Here is a 12,278-nt window from a genome sequence, read left to right as displayed (position 1 = left end):
CTCCCGCCTGCCGTAACTAAGGAAACGGAGCTCCCGTCGGCGGCAGCTCCTTGCAGGGCGCGCATGGGAGGGCGGGGGAGCTGCGGTACCACCCCGGGCTGAGGCAGCCCCAGCCCCGCCGGGGAAGGCCGGGCTGCCCCGCAGCCCCAGAGCCCGAATGAGGGGCAGCACCTCCCGCACAAGCCCCGACACCCGGCAGAGGCGGCTGCCGCACAAGCGCAGCCCCTGCTCCGAGGGCTCTGTGCCCTCCACTGGGGGCTGCCTGGCGGGGACCCCCGGCCCCAAGGAAGGTGCTTCTCCCTTCCCACAGGATACCATACAGGGACTTAAGCTGTGCAAAAGGAGAAGCTAGAAGAGCTCCAGCAGAGGCTGAGCCAAACATCACCCCCCCCCCCCCCCCCCCCACCTCAGTTCTGTTAATTAAAGAAGTTAATTTCTTAATTTTCAAGTGCTCACCCCAGACCTTCTCAGGGCTCTTTGAAAGCAGCTTGCCATTGGGAATAGCTGAGAAACTGGGGCCGCAGCTACTGTGCTGGGAAATCGTCTTTCCCCCATGCCAGCTCCCTTGTGGTTTGGTGTCTGCATGCTCATAATTTCAAATCTGCTTAAAAAATCACCCACCACCCAGGCTGCGTGACCACGCACTAATCAGTTGCATTAAAATATGCTAATTGGCTCTTCCCAATTGTCAGTCAGGTGGGACAGTGTGCTTCAGTACTTGCAGGCAAAGGATTTCTCTGTGACTCTGTATCTCTGTTCCTTGGCTGGCCTGGGTAAGCAAGATATTCCCATGGTGCTGTCCAGATACCACCAGTCCTGCTCCAAAAGATACCGTAGGTGGGCCCTCAGCACAGGCAGCTCAAGTTGTCCAAGTCCCAACTGCAGCCTAAACCCATCATGGTCATCTTCACAAATACCATCCCCAGCCCTCCTGGCTGTCAGGCACTACTGCCTGCAGCAGCGTCTCTCTGGATGTTCCTGCCTGCTCCTGCATCGCCACAAGTAAATGCTGCAGCTTCTTGCTTGGGGCTTTCCTCTCTTCACCCCAACAGCCTGCCACTAATCAACTGTTCCTCCACTTTACCCTACCCCGATACTGTGCTAGCAACATGGAAGAGTTCACAGGCCTCCGTGAAGAAAGACCCAGTGGAGAGCTGGGCATTCAGGCTTGCACTTGATAGCCCCAATCCAGCTTTTGTGCATCAAACATCCTTGCATTATTCTTCAAATAGGTAGTCTGCACTTCCCCAGAGGTCGGGCCTGCTGCTCACCTACCCTCAATATCAGACATTCTGACGTGGCCCCTCGTGTCTGCTCTCAAAGCCTAGGATGTGCCACGTCACTTCCTTGGGGAGATGGACGCAGAAAGGAACATGGGTTCATTTACTCTGTGTAAAATAAATCTCCCTCTCTTAGACAAATGTGTATGAGAGAGAAACAAAATAAATACGTGGTTATATGGAGCTTGAAATGGAGGTCATGGGTCAGAGTGAAATGTTTTCTGGAAATCTCAGGGAAATGACTCCTCTGCTTCAAGAGGTGCAACTGGTAATTCCTGACGTAGGAGAAAAAGAATCAGGTTGAACACTTGACCTTCTGAAGCAGTAAATGGCATTTTTTATGATGTTTAGAGCAATGAAAGACTGCAGAGAGATGAGGGAAAAGTGGTGGTAGTTTTAATGAGAATTACAGTGGAATATGGGGGAAAGACGTAAGTTAACAGGCTGAGCTAGGAGAGGCAGTGAGGAAGATGCACATCATGTAATGAACCATATTGTTCTGGCCAAATGCGGGGCTCTGCACGCAGGCTGTGTCTCAGCCCACATGCCAGCCTTCCTGGGAGCAAACACTCAATGCACTGATGTTCTCCCTGGCTAAAACAGCTGCCAGCCGTGCAGCTAGCTAATGCACAGTGGCACAGTGCTTTGTGAAAGTCATTAACTCTAAATAGGCTGTCTCATAAACAAAATGGTCCACAAAAACTTATTTTCTAAGTAGCTCATTGGCCCTTCTTCGATGTAAAGAATAGTGCCAGAATAATAAAAAAGGAAAATAAAATAAAAAATAAAAGGGCTGTTTTAGGTCAGAAAACAGGTTTGTGTAGCTATCATTCTGTTTCTGGAAGTGGCTGGCAGCAAACACCTTGAGAAGAGCATAATAACAGAGCAGGTAGATGATGCTCCTTTAGTGTCCTCTCCCATTCACCAGCAAATGTATTGTTTTTGAAAGAGATCCAGAAGCATATAAAATGGGGATATCCACAGCCCTTTGCAGCAAGATGTTCCCTGGTGAAGCCACACATTGTATGAAGGAGACAACATCTCCCTGTGCCTCTTCTGAGCCACTGAAAAGCTACTTTCACCCATTTCTCTGCCTGGAACATGCGGTCAGCATTTGAGCCTAGTCAACAACAAAGAATTTTTTATTAATTTCCCTGCTCATGCTGCTGGCTTTACCTGTGTTTTTACTGTGTGTACAATTTATCACATTCAGCTTCATTTATCTTCTGTGTAGATGGGCTGAGAGAATTTGGGTTCGTCAGACTGGAAAAGATAAGGCTCCAGAGAGAGCTTACAGCAGCCTTCCAAATGCAGCATACAAGAGAGCTGGACTCTTACAGAGGCATGTAGTGACAGGACAAGGGGCGGTGGCTTCAAACTGAAAGAAAGAAGGTTTATATTAAAGATTAGGAAGAATATTTTTAGTGTGAGAGTAGTGAGGCACTGGACCAAGTTGATCAGAGAAATTGTGGTGGCCCCATCTCTGAAAATGCTCCAGGCCAAGGCTAGATGTGGCTTTGATCAACATGTTGTAGTGGAAGGTGTCCCTGCTGATGGCAGGACATTGGAACTAGGTGATGTAGAAAGTTCCTTCCAACCCAAACCACTCTAATTCTATGGTTCTATTCTTTGCATCTCTTTTATCCCTCCCTTCTTTCCCACATGCACCGAAATGAACCACTCAGGTGGAGATAATATGGAGTTTATTGGGCTGGAGTTACACCTGGGAGAAGCTGGGAATGCTCAACTGAACTGAAACCAGAAGGGAAATGTGAGTGAATGACAAACAATTTATGGCTAATAAAGCCACCCCATGACAAGGAGAACACTGGTGGTCACTGCTGATCACAGCCCTACATCTATCTGGTCCCTCATCCACCTTCCCAGGTAGCTCAGCAACTGGCAGCTCTGCCACTGCAAGGAGAAAGCACTGCACCTCCCAAACAAAAGCCTGGAGGCCTCCTGGAGCATATTTAGCCATGTTGCAAAAGAGCATCCCACTGCAGCAGGTAGGATTCACATCTCTTGTATCTTTTATCCTCTCGTACTGAGGATTGCAGTCCTGACCAGCGGCAATTTGGGGAGCTGTGGCTGGGGGAGGGGATGCTGCTCTGCATGTGGGTCCTGCTCGGGAGGAACGAGCTGCCCTCCCAAGGTTGATCCCAGCTGCAGGGCTGGGGGCTCCCCAGCGGAGCTGGAGACAGGGCAGAGATTTCTCTTGGGTAGTGATGGATGGCTGGTGATGGCATTAAACAGGTGTATAGCTCCCATCGCACATCCACAAACGTCCTCGCCCTGTGAGACCGCCGGCAGGCCACGCACTCCTCCCCTCCCCTGTCCTCCGCACGCCTCCTTCCTTCGCTCCCTCCTCCCGCAGCTCCCGGCGGGTTCCCGGCGCCATCTGCCGGCCCGGCCCGGCTCGGCTCTGGGCGTGGCAGGAATGCCGGGCCGGGCCGGGCAGCTGCGTTTCTCCATGTGCCAGTCTGTCCCCAGCACGCCGCCGGTCTTTCCTCAGGATGTGACAGACTCACCTGTCACGCGTGGACCTGCAGCTCTCCCTTGGCTGTGTCGGAGAGGGGCCAGCAGCAGCCGGCTGCCCGAGGATGTTTGGCGAGGAGGGTCGGTGCCGGAAGGGTGCCTGGGAAGCCAGTGCCCCCCGAACCCTCTCATCCCGGTGATCACCCCAGCCTCTCTGCTGGATCGTTCTGATCCCAGCCGCTCATGTTCTTTCCAGCTTTCACATCGCACAAAAAGCTCCTCCATCCCTGCATCTTCATCTCTTCCATTCTTGCTTCCCAGCTCCTTTACATCCTGTCCTCCACATCGTGCCAGAATTCCCTCTGCCTGAGCTCTCCACAGGGCTCTTCTTGGCCCCAGGCCCCTTGAACCCCCAAAAGTGACCTTGTCCTTGCTGTCCAATATACAGCCACTGCTTCCTCTGCTCCCAGAGCAGAAGATGCCTGCTACCCCCTCCAATTCTATGGGATAGCTCCCTTTCCCAAGCTGTGAGTGAAGCAGATTCTGGCTTCTGCTTCTGGCACGCATTTTGGAAACCTAGCTACTGGCTGTGCTTACCCCAAACCCACCAGACAGGAATCTGAGAGAAGCAAGTGAAGACAAGTCTGGAGAAGGTCCAAGTCTCATTGTTATGGAATTTCTCCCTAATATTTACTCCTCATTTTTCTGTTTCTTCCCTTAGCTCCTCAGTGGGTCTTCAGATGGGTATAATTCACCCTTCTTCTTGCTGTTTACATTGTGATCCTCAGTAGTTATCCCCTACAGTCCTCCCCTGAGGAGAACCACTGCTTCTCCAGTGAAGTCCTCTGGTTTTCCTCACTCAGTCATTGCCCCTACAAGGAGGGAGAATATGACTGAATATGTTGTTCCACAGGAGACACCACAGTTGTTCTGTAGTCCTTGGACTACCATTGGCCTTTGGAGGTGCCCTGTGAAGCTTGGGGATAAGGGAAATTACCATCTGACACATGCATGCTCTTTCTTCTGGCAGACTCACGTGTAGTTGACCTTGATGCAGTGCCATCAGATTAACCTTAGTCTTACTCAAAGCAGTGCTAAGATCTTCATTTCTTTGGTACTGAATACACCAGGTGATTCCTGGAAACTGGCAAACAGCTACCCATGGTCAAATCATGGCTTTCTTTTCCTACAGCTGAGAAAAGAAAGTAGCATCTCAATTATTTTTCCTTGGCTCATCTAGGCAGTTGATATTCCTAGAACAAGGTTTACCCTCAGCCCTGCCTAGTCCAGAGGTGATATTGGCCTCAGGGGCCTGGGGTTTGCTCCCAACATTTGTAGGGATAGCTTGCCCAGCCCCACCCCATCCCCATCATTCTGGCAGAGAGAAAGAGTTGCCTCCCCTGAAAGTCCAGGTCACATGGGGGCTGGGAAAAGGTGAGCATGGGGCTGCCTCTGGCCTCCTGAGAAGAGGACGTAGTTCTGCCTCTTCTTCCTAAACAGTACTTTGAATTTCTTCTCTTAAAGCAAGCCAGATTGGCTCCAGGAAAAGATGCTATTCCTCACCAGCAGGGACAGAGAGCTGCCCAGAGATGCCCTGGCTGGTGATGGCACTGAACAGGTGTCTAGCTCAGAGCTGCACAGAATGCACCTTGACTAGGGGATCAGTGTGGGAATGCCCTCCATAGGGGCACCTGACTGGCAGAGATAATGGCCCTTCTTCTGCACCACATCTGGGGCTTAAATGTGTGCTTGGAAAGTGAAGAGCCTGGGCTCACAGTCCTCCTAAATCTGCCACGGTTTGAGCCCAGTGTCTTTCGTACCAAAGTATTTGATGGGGAGGAGTGGGATGGGATGGGACCATCTCCTTCAATGGAGCTGGGCAAGTTTATGTGGTACGCATGGGGACAAAGAAAGGCAAGAAGCAAAATGGTTTGACTTGGCATTGAGTGGCTGAAGGCCTGGTCTCTGCTCCTAGTGCTGTTAGTGCATCTTACGTAAGAGATCATAAATGAAAACTGCAGCCACTGGGATGGGTGGAAATGAAGGAGGCAGAGTCTGGCCCTCTGTGTAGCAACAGTTAAAATCAGTCAGTTAAAATCATTGCCACCTGCAGTGTGGCTGGGTGGTGGTCATGTGCAGTACACGTAGTGCACTGGCTGCTAGCTACCATTTTTGAAGAGCAAAAATAATTTAGGAACTGCTTTTACAGACCCAGTGGAGGGACATCTTGATAGCAGAGGCAGCAGCCATGTGACAGGGGGGAGAGAGATTGCTTCTCCCAAGAGCACTGCTGCAGCAGGCAGGAGGATTAATCCAAGTCTATTTTCTGGAATTGATTTAACACTGTGTTCATTTATCTGCAGCTTCTGCTGAAACATTTCATATTTCAGATCTGATTTCAATGTTTCCAAGGCTGAAAGGCTTTTTTCTCTAGGGAGGAGCAGTTCTACAAGAGAACAACAAGTAGGAGCCCTAGGGAAGCAGCAGAGGGAAGGAATATTTTATCTTTAGTAACTGGTCATTTCCATTTTGGAAGCAGTGAAAGAAGAACCATCTGGTGTGTGCTGAATATTCACTACTTAAACAATGACTTGGTTATGAATATGAGCATGTGTTATTGTTATTTATTATTTATAGGATTCCCTGGGTGTGCTTGACACTTCACAAGCGGAAAGGAAGACCAGGGCTCCTGCATCTTGATGTGCCCAGTATAAATTTGACACAATGCTCAAAGCATCCAGGAATGGCAGACAAGGGTTGGACAGCCAGCTGGGGGTGAGAAGGAAGATGCCAGACCTGTGAAAAAGGGCAGTGCACAATTTCTGGAGCAGTAGCTGCTTCTATTGACAGAAGAGTGCTTTGGAAAACCATCCTCACATATTCATGCCTGTTAGTTTGGGGCTTAATCCTCCCTTGCAATGAACACCATTTACATTTATTGGTTTAATTTTCTACTCCTTAAGAGTTCTGTTTCTGAAATGTCCTGCCTGGAAATGATGCAGAATGTCAGGAACCTTGCTCCTATAACTTTCCATGACAGTCACCTGGGAGTGATGGGCATGAGCCCACTTGGCATGAGCATTGTGGCTCGGGAGCTCCAAATCAGTCAGCTGAGACAAATGTTTTTAGAGATGTTTTATTGTGTACTTTACCTGATAGTTAAAGTATCTTGAAAGCAAGAAGAGTCCCATCAAGTGGCAGCATGACACCTTGTTCTCAGGGTATAACATCTGGTACTGGGCCCTGCTGAGAATGTTGGGAATTTGAGACTACCCAGACACCTGGAGAGGATGCTCAGAGCTTTGCAGGAGCAGAATGCCTGTAGTACTTCCCCCTCTCTTGTCTTTCTTTTCCTTTCCACTACTGGAGCTTTTCGAGGGGGTTTTGCCACAGCAGTCAGCCATCCCTCTGGTGCTGAGACAGTATTATGGGTGGGGTTTGGTGAAGGGAGTAGCTGTAGGCACTGGAAGGGAAGAATCTTGAGTCTCTTGGGGGAAGAATTCCCACACCATTATGAGGACAGGGTTCAGGGGCATTTGCAAGGCCAGGGGAATGGACAAGAGAATGGACCACAGCCAGGGACAACAATCCTGGCCTGAACTTGGGCCCAAGAGTGCCTTCCCACCCAACACTCCCTTCCCACCTGTCATCAATGTTTTCTCTTCCTGCTGTTGTGCTCTGGCACACTGAAATTTACTTGACAGCAAAAATTTGTTTCATGACACCACCAACAAGCAGCAAATAAATGAAATGTTGATTTTTGCAACAGCTTTCCTGGCACAGCAGGGCACACCATACATTGTGACTTAGAGCCCTTTATTCACACAGGCTGTTTCTCCATTGCATGGGCCAGCTAGAATGGACCAGAGCATCATGAACAATGTGATATCCTAACTCCTTGGAAATGTGTTTCCATCTCTTCCTTTGTTAATAAACATCCTCCTCATCAAACTCCTCAGTAAAACTGAAGCAGCACAATGGGCAATCTACATAATTTAAAATCCAGCTGCCTAAAACCATAATGTTGGTCTGCCTGACCTCATTGTTGGATGCTCCTCTCAGGTGCTTGTACAACAGGAACAATACTCCAGGACCCTTGCTCTTTCTTTCAGAGTTTTTCAAACACAACCCATGAGGAAGTATTTAAGAACTTGGATGGCTTCATCCAGGGAAGACATGATAGCCACTTTCAAGTATGCAAGAGACTGCAGCGAGGAAAGGATTTATCTTCCTCTGAATCCACTGGGATAAGGACTAAGACCTTAGACTGCTGCAAGGGAGTGCCCTGTTATGCATAAAATGAATAAGAAGAAATTCTGAATGAATAAGAAGTAGCTGAATGGAATGCCTGGAGCATCTCCATCACCTGAGATCTTCAGGACTTTATCAGACTTTGTCTGCAAAGGACAGGTAAACTTGAAACAAGGATACGGAAAATTGGGAAAGATGGTTGAGTTGTCCTCTGAAGGCCACTTCTCACTATGAGTAGAAGCTTAGCATTAGATTTGTGTTTGCGGAAGATCAGATCCTGACAACCTATGTAGTATAACCCAGAACTGAATGAGGAAAGGGCTGAGCACCCTTTTGCTCTCAGTATTCATGCTTCCACCAAGGTAGATTTGAAGCTGGTCAGCATAAGGGCATGCAGCTCAGCCATGCTGTATTTATTTTGTTGCTAAACTGAAGGCATTAGGCTGCCCTGTTACTTTTCTTGGCCATTCAGCTTTACCTAATCAAACAGGAGACCTCTCCAGACACTGTGACTGTTCAAATTTTGAAGGCTAACTACCCAGAAAAAGAAAAATCAAACCAAACCAAAAACTACTTCATAAAACTTGTAGTTAAGTGATAATTTAAATCAAGCAGCACCTGGTTTACCATGGAGAGAATTCATTTCTTTAGAAATGTCACAACAAATAGCAGAGGTTAAATTACTCATTCCAGAGAAAAATCACCATCAGGCTGTATCTTGAACAATAAACTAATGGTGTGGGCTAAGGCAATGCACATTTTGAGATGGAAGAAATTATACACAATTTGGGATGCAATTTAAAGTGAAACCTTCAAAGAAGTTGGGCAGGCTGTATCAGAGCATGCCATCAACTGGAACAGTATGATATTCTGTTTGAAATCTCTGAGCACAAAGAATTAGAAGATCTGGGGACAAAGCTACGAAAACTGTCATCTGCCTGTCATTATCAATTGTAGCCCAGATGATTGAATGGGAGGATGGAATCACCAGCTGGCTGACAACTGATAGATTCTGTCAGTGGTTCTTACCCTGCTTGCTAAAGGGACATATTGGGAAAGAGTTCATACTAGGGAAAGTCCCTGCACACAATTGGCCAGCAGGGAAGAGTGGAGTGGTGACACTCAGAATCAGCAAGGCTGGGGTGAGAGAGGGACTGGCTGTGGTGTGCTCTGCTAATTTCTGGAGAACATCTGCCCAGTAGGTAATGAGAACAATACACTGCTCTCTCATGTGTTTCTTGTGCCCAGCTGCCAAGTTCTTCCAAAGGCAGATAGCATAATCCTTGCCATACTCAAAAGACAAGAAAATCTTGACACATGAGTGATTTTACTTATGGTTGAAAATCAGAATGGGGAAATATTCCATCTCCTAGGTCACAACCAGACTCAGAGAAGAAAAAGGGAGAAAATATTTCTGAGTGTCATACATCCAAGTTGTCTCATGATGTTGATTTTACAGCAGGAGAAAACCCAGTTCATGTAGTACATGTTGTTACTTCTTAATGCTTGCTCCAAATTAACTACTGTTCCCATTTTTTGCTTACTTCCTGTGCTAATCTCCTTATTTACCCATCTCTCTCTTATATACACATGCATATACATAGGGAAATTCTTCCCCAGTCAATTTCTCCCTCATCCTGCAAACAGCTCAAAATATCAACACAGCAGCACTGAAAGAGGATATTTTGCCATATTGTTAAATGTTGATCCCCTATTTTGACAGTGACAAATCATAAGCATCAATGTGCAGGAGCATTTTAATGAGAATGTGGGGAATAATCTGCCTCACCAGTCTTCCATTTCAGTGGAAACCAGATTTCCCCTTCCCTTCCCTTCCCTTCCCTTCCCTTCCCTTCCCTTCCCTTCCCTTCCCTTCCCTTCCCTTCCCTTCCCTTCCCTTCCCTTCCCTTCCCTTCCCTTCCCTTCCCTTCCCTTCCCTTCCCTTCCCTTCCCTTCCCTTCCCTTCCCTTCCCTTCCCTTCCCTTCCCTTCCCCTCCCCTCCCCTCCCCTTCCTCCCCCTGCTTTGGCTACAGCTTTTGATGTTCCCTATGCAGGCAGGCTTAATGTCTTTCATGAGATGCAGTCCCCTCAGACGAGAGTCTTTCATGACATGAAAAGACTTCTCTGTAATTTTCTTTTTTTATTATTATTTTGATGTAAGCTGTTAAAATATGGAGAAAACACTGTCTGATTATTTAAAGATAAAACCTAGACTGGGTCATGTATCTCTATTGCAAGGCTCAGTCTACTTTAAATTGATGAGTTGAGGGAATATTGGAGGATTTTTATTCTCAGTAGTCGTGACAGGAGAATGAGGGAGGTGGGAGTGAAAACTAGATCCGCTCTGAGCAGCTTCCCCTTCAGTTCTGCCAGAGGTGTCTCTTAGCTGCTTGTCACTGCAGATCCAGTGCCTGCAGGATTGGTTTGCACTTGCTTGTGTCATTGCCACTGCTTTTCTCAGAAATGTTGAACCATTAAAGTTACCTGGGATAAAAGTTATTTCTAATAAAGAGCTCTTGAACACTTGGTTGCTGTCATCACCTTCCATGCTAGTGCACATGCAGGATACAAGCACAGCCACTTTCTCATCCAGTCTTCTCTCCCTAGAAACTGAGACATGAAACACATTTTCATTTTGCTCTGAACCTTCAGGCAAAGGGAGAGTCTCTTGTGGAGTTGCAGAGTCTGTGCTGAGGGACTGGCCAGTAAACCTAGGACCTAAGATTAAATGTAAAATGCATTTTTCTTTGACTTTTCAGCAGTGCAGAGTTTGACTGTCTCCAGGGACACAGCTGCAGCCCAATAGCCCTCTTCTCTCCCCTTCTCCTGTCATGGGCGGCTCGTCTGTGGAGGGAGACAGGGATGCTATTCATGAGAGCTGGGAGGGTGCAGCACGTAGGTGTGTAGGAGAAGGAGAGGCCGTGCACAGAGCCTGTGTAGACAGTACAAGAAGAGCGTGGGTGGGCAGAGGGGGGTGAGGGTGTACAGCTGTCAGAGAGCAAACACGTGTCTGCAAAACTTCTACCAGCACCAGGCTACTGCTACTGCCCAGGAATCACCTGCCCAGATCAAAGCCTTTCCTGCTAGTGTTAAGGGCGGCTTTGAACCTGCAACAACTGCCCCCTCCCCATTTCCCCTTGCCTCCAATGCTGGTTCCAACAGGGGCAGCTTGGGGGAGGCGCGGGGACACACAGAAAACTCACCTTGCCTCCCTCACCCACACTGTGGGGAGGAATGGTGTTCTGCGGGCTGGAGGGGCAGAATGCATCTTCCCACCCTTCTGCTCTCCCCGTGGGAGTTGTCAGGACCTCAGAGGCCCAAGAACACCTTTTCTCTTCTCCTGGGCCGGGTTGTGCTGGATGGGAGGTGGCCGGAGCTGCTGCAGGTGCGGCTGGTGCTGAAGGGACAGCTACGGGGGAGACGGGCCGGGGAGGGTCGGGAAGGGAGACGACCGGACAAGAACAGGACTCGGGAGGGAGATATGGAGAGAGAGGGAGGGAGAAGGAGAAGTCCGGGACTGAAAAGCACAGGGACAAGGACAGGAACAGGGAGAGGCACGAGGCATTGGACGGAGAGAGACGGACACGGGGCAGGGGCAGAGAAAAGAGGGACAGGAAAAAAAGCCGGAAGGGAGAGGAAGAGCAGGGCAGACTCCGGGCTGCACTCCGGCTCGGCTGCCGTGGGGATCTCGGCACGGCCGGCTGTAGCAGCGGCGCCGCCGGCGCCAGACACGCCGGTACCGGGCGGCTCCCGCCGCGCCTGGGGACAAGGGGACAGCAAGGTGGCAGCGCGCAGCCCGCAGCGCCGCGGGGCCGAGGCGGGTCCGGGGCCGCCGGCGCGCTGCAGACACCGGCGCTGGGGACTCCTTGAGGCTGCCGGCGCGGCTGTGCTCGGGGTGCCGGGGCACCCACACCGCCCCCCAGCTCGCTGGCCGCCGCGTGTGGCCCCCCGGGCTATCCTGTGCCCCGACGATGCAGGCTGAGCCCCGGGGCCGGGGGTGACCGCCTGTCCGGCGGGGACGCGTCTTGCCCGGCCACAGCTGCGGGGCTGCCCCGGCTCGGTAGCCGAGCGCCGCAGGTTGCATCCGGACAGCACTCGACCAGCTGTTTTGTATATTTTCTAATTTCGTGCAGAACAGGGCAGCGGTCATAGAGGTAATCTGTAGATCCGTGGCTTTAAGGGATAAATTAGAGCACTGGATTTGATCCGTATTGCAGTGGATTAGAGCAACCTCTCCCCCCTCCCCTTCTCCTCCTCCCACCCCTCCTT

The 12,278-nt window shown here is 49.7% G+C and overlaps 1 protein-coding gene across 1 annotated transcript in view; it reads right to left on the bottom strand.

Moving 5' to 3' along the window:
- Positions 1-485, bottom strand: part of TMEM63C (transmembrane protein 63C) — a 35,923-nt gene extending 35,438 nt beyond the window's left edge. Inside the window, exon 1 of the mRNA XM_038139139.1 lies at positions 464-485. The gene's annotated coding sequence lies outside the window, so the exon portion shown is untranslated. The remainder of the gene's footprint in view (positions 1-463) is intronic.
- Between the last annotated feature and the right edge of the window lie 11,793 nt (positions 486-12,278).

This window comes from Motacilla alba, chromosome 5 (genome assembly GCF_015832195.1).
Source record: "Motacilla alba alba isolate MOTALB_02 chromosome 5, Motacilla_alba_V1.0_pri, whole genome shotgun sequence".
Classification (NCBI taxonomy): Eukaryota; Metazoa; Chordata; class Aves; order Passeriformes; family Motacillidae; genus Motacilla; species Motacilla alba.
The sequence above is the reverse complement of the archived record's forward strand: the minus strand, read 5'-3'. Positions and strand labels throughout refer to the sequence as shown.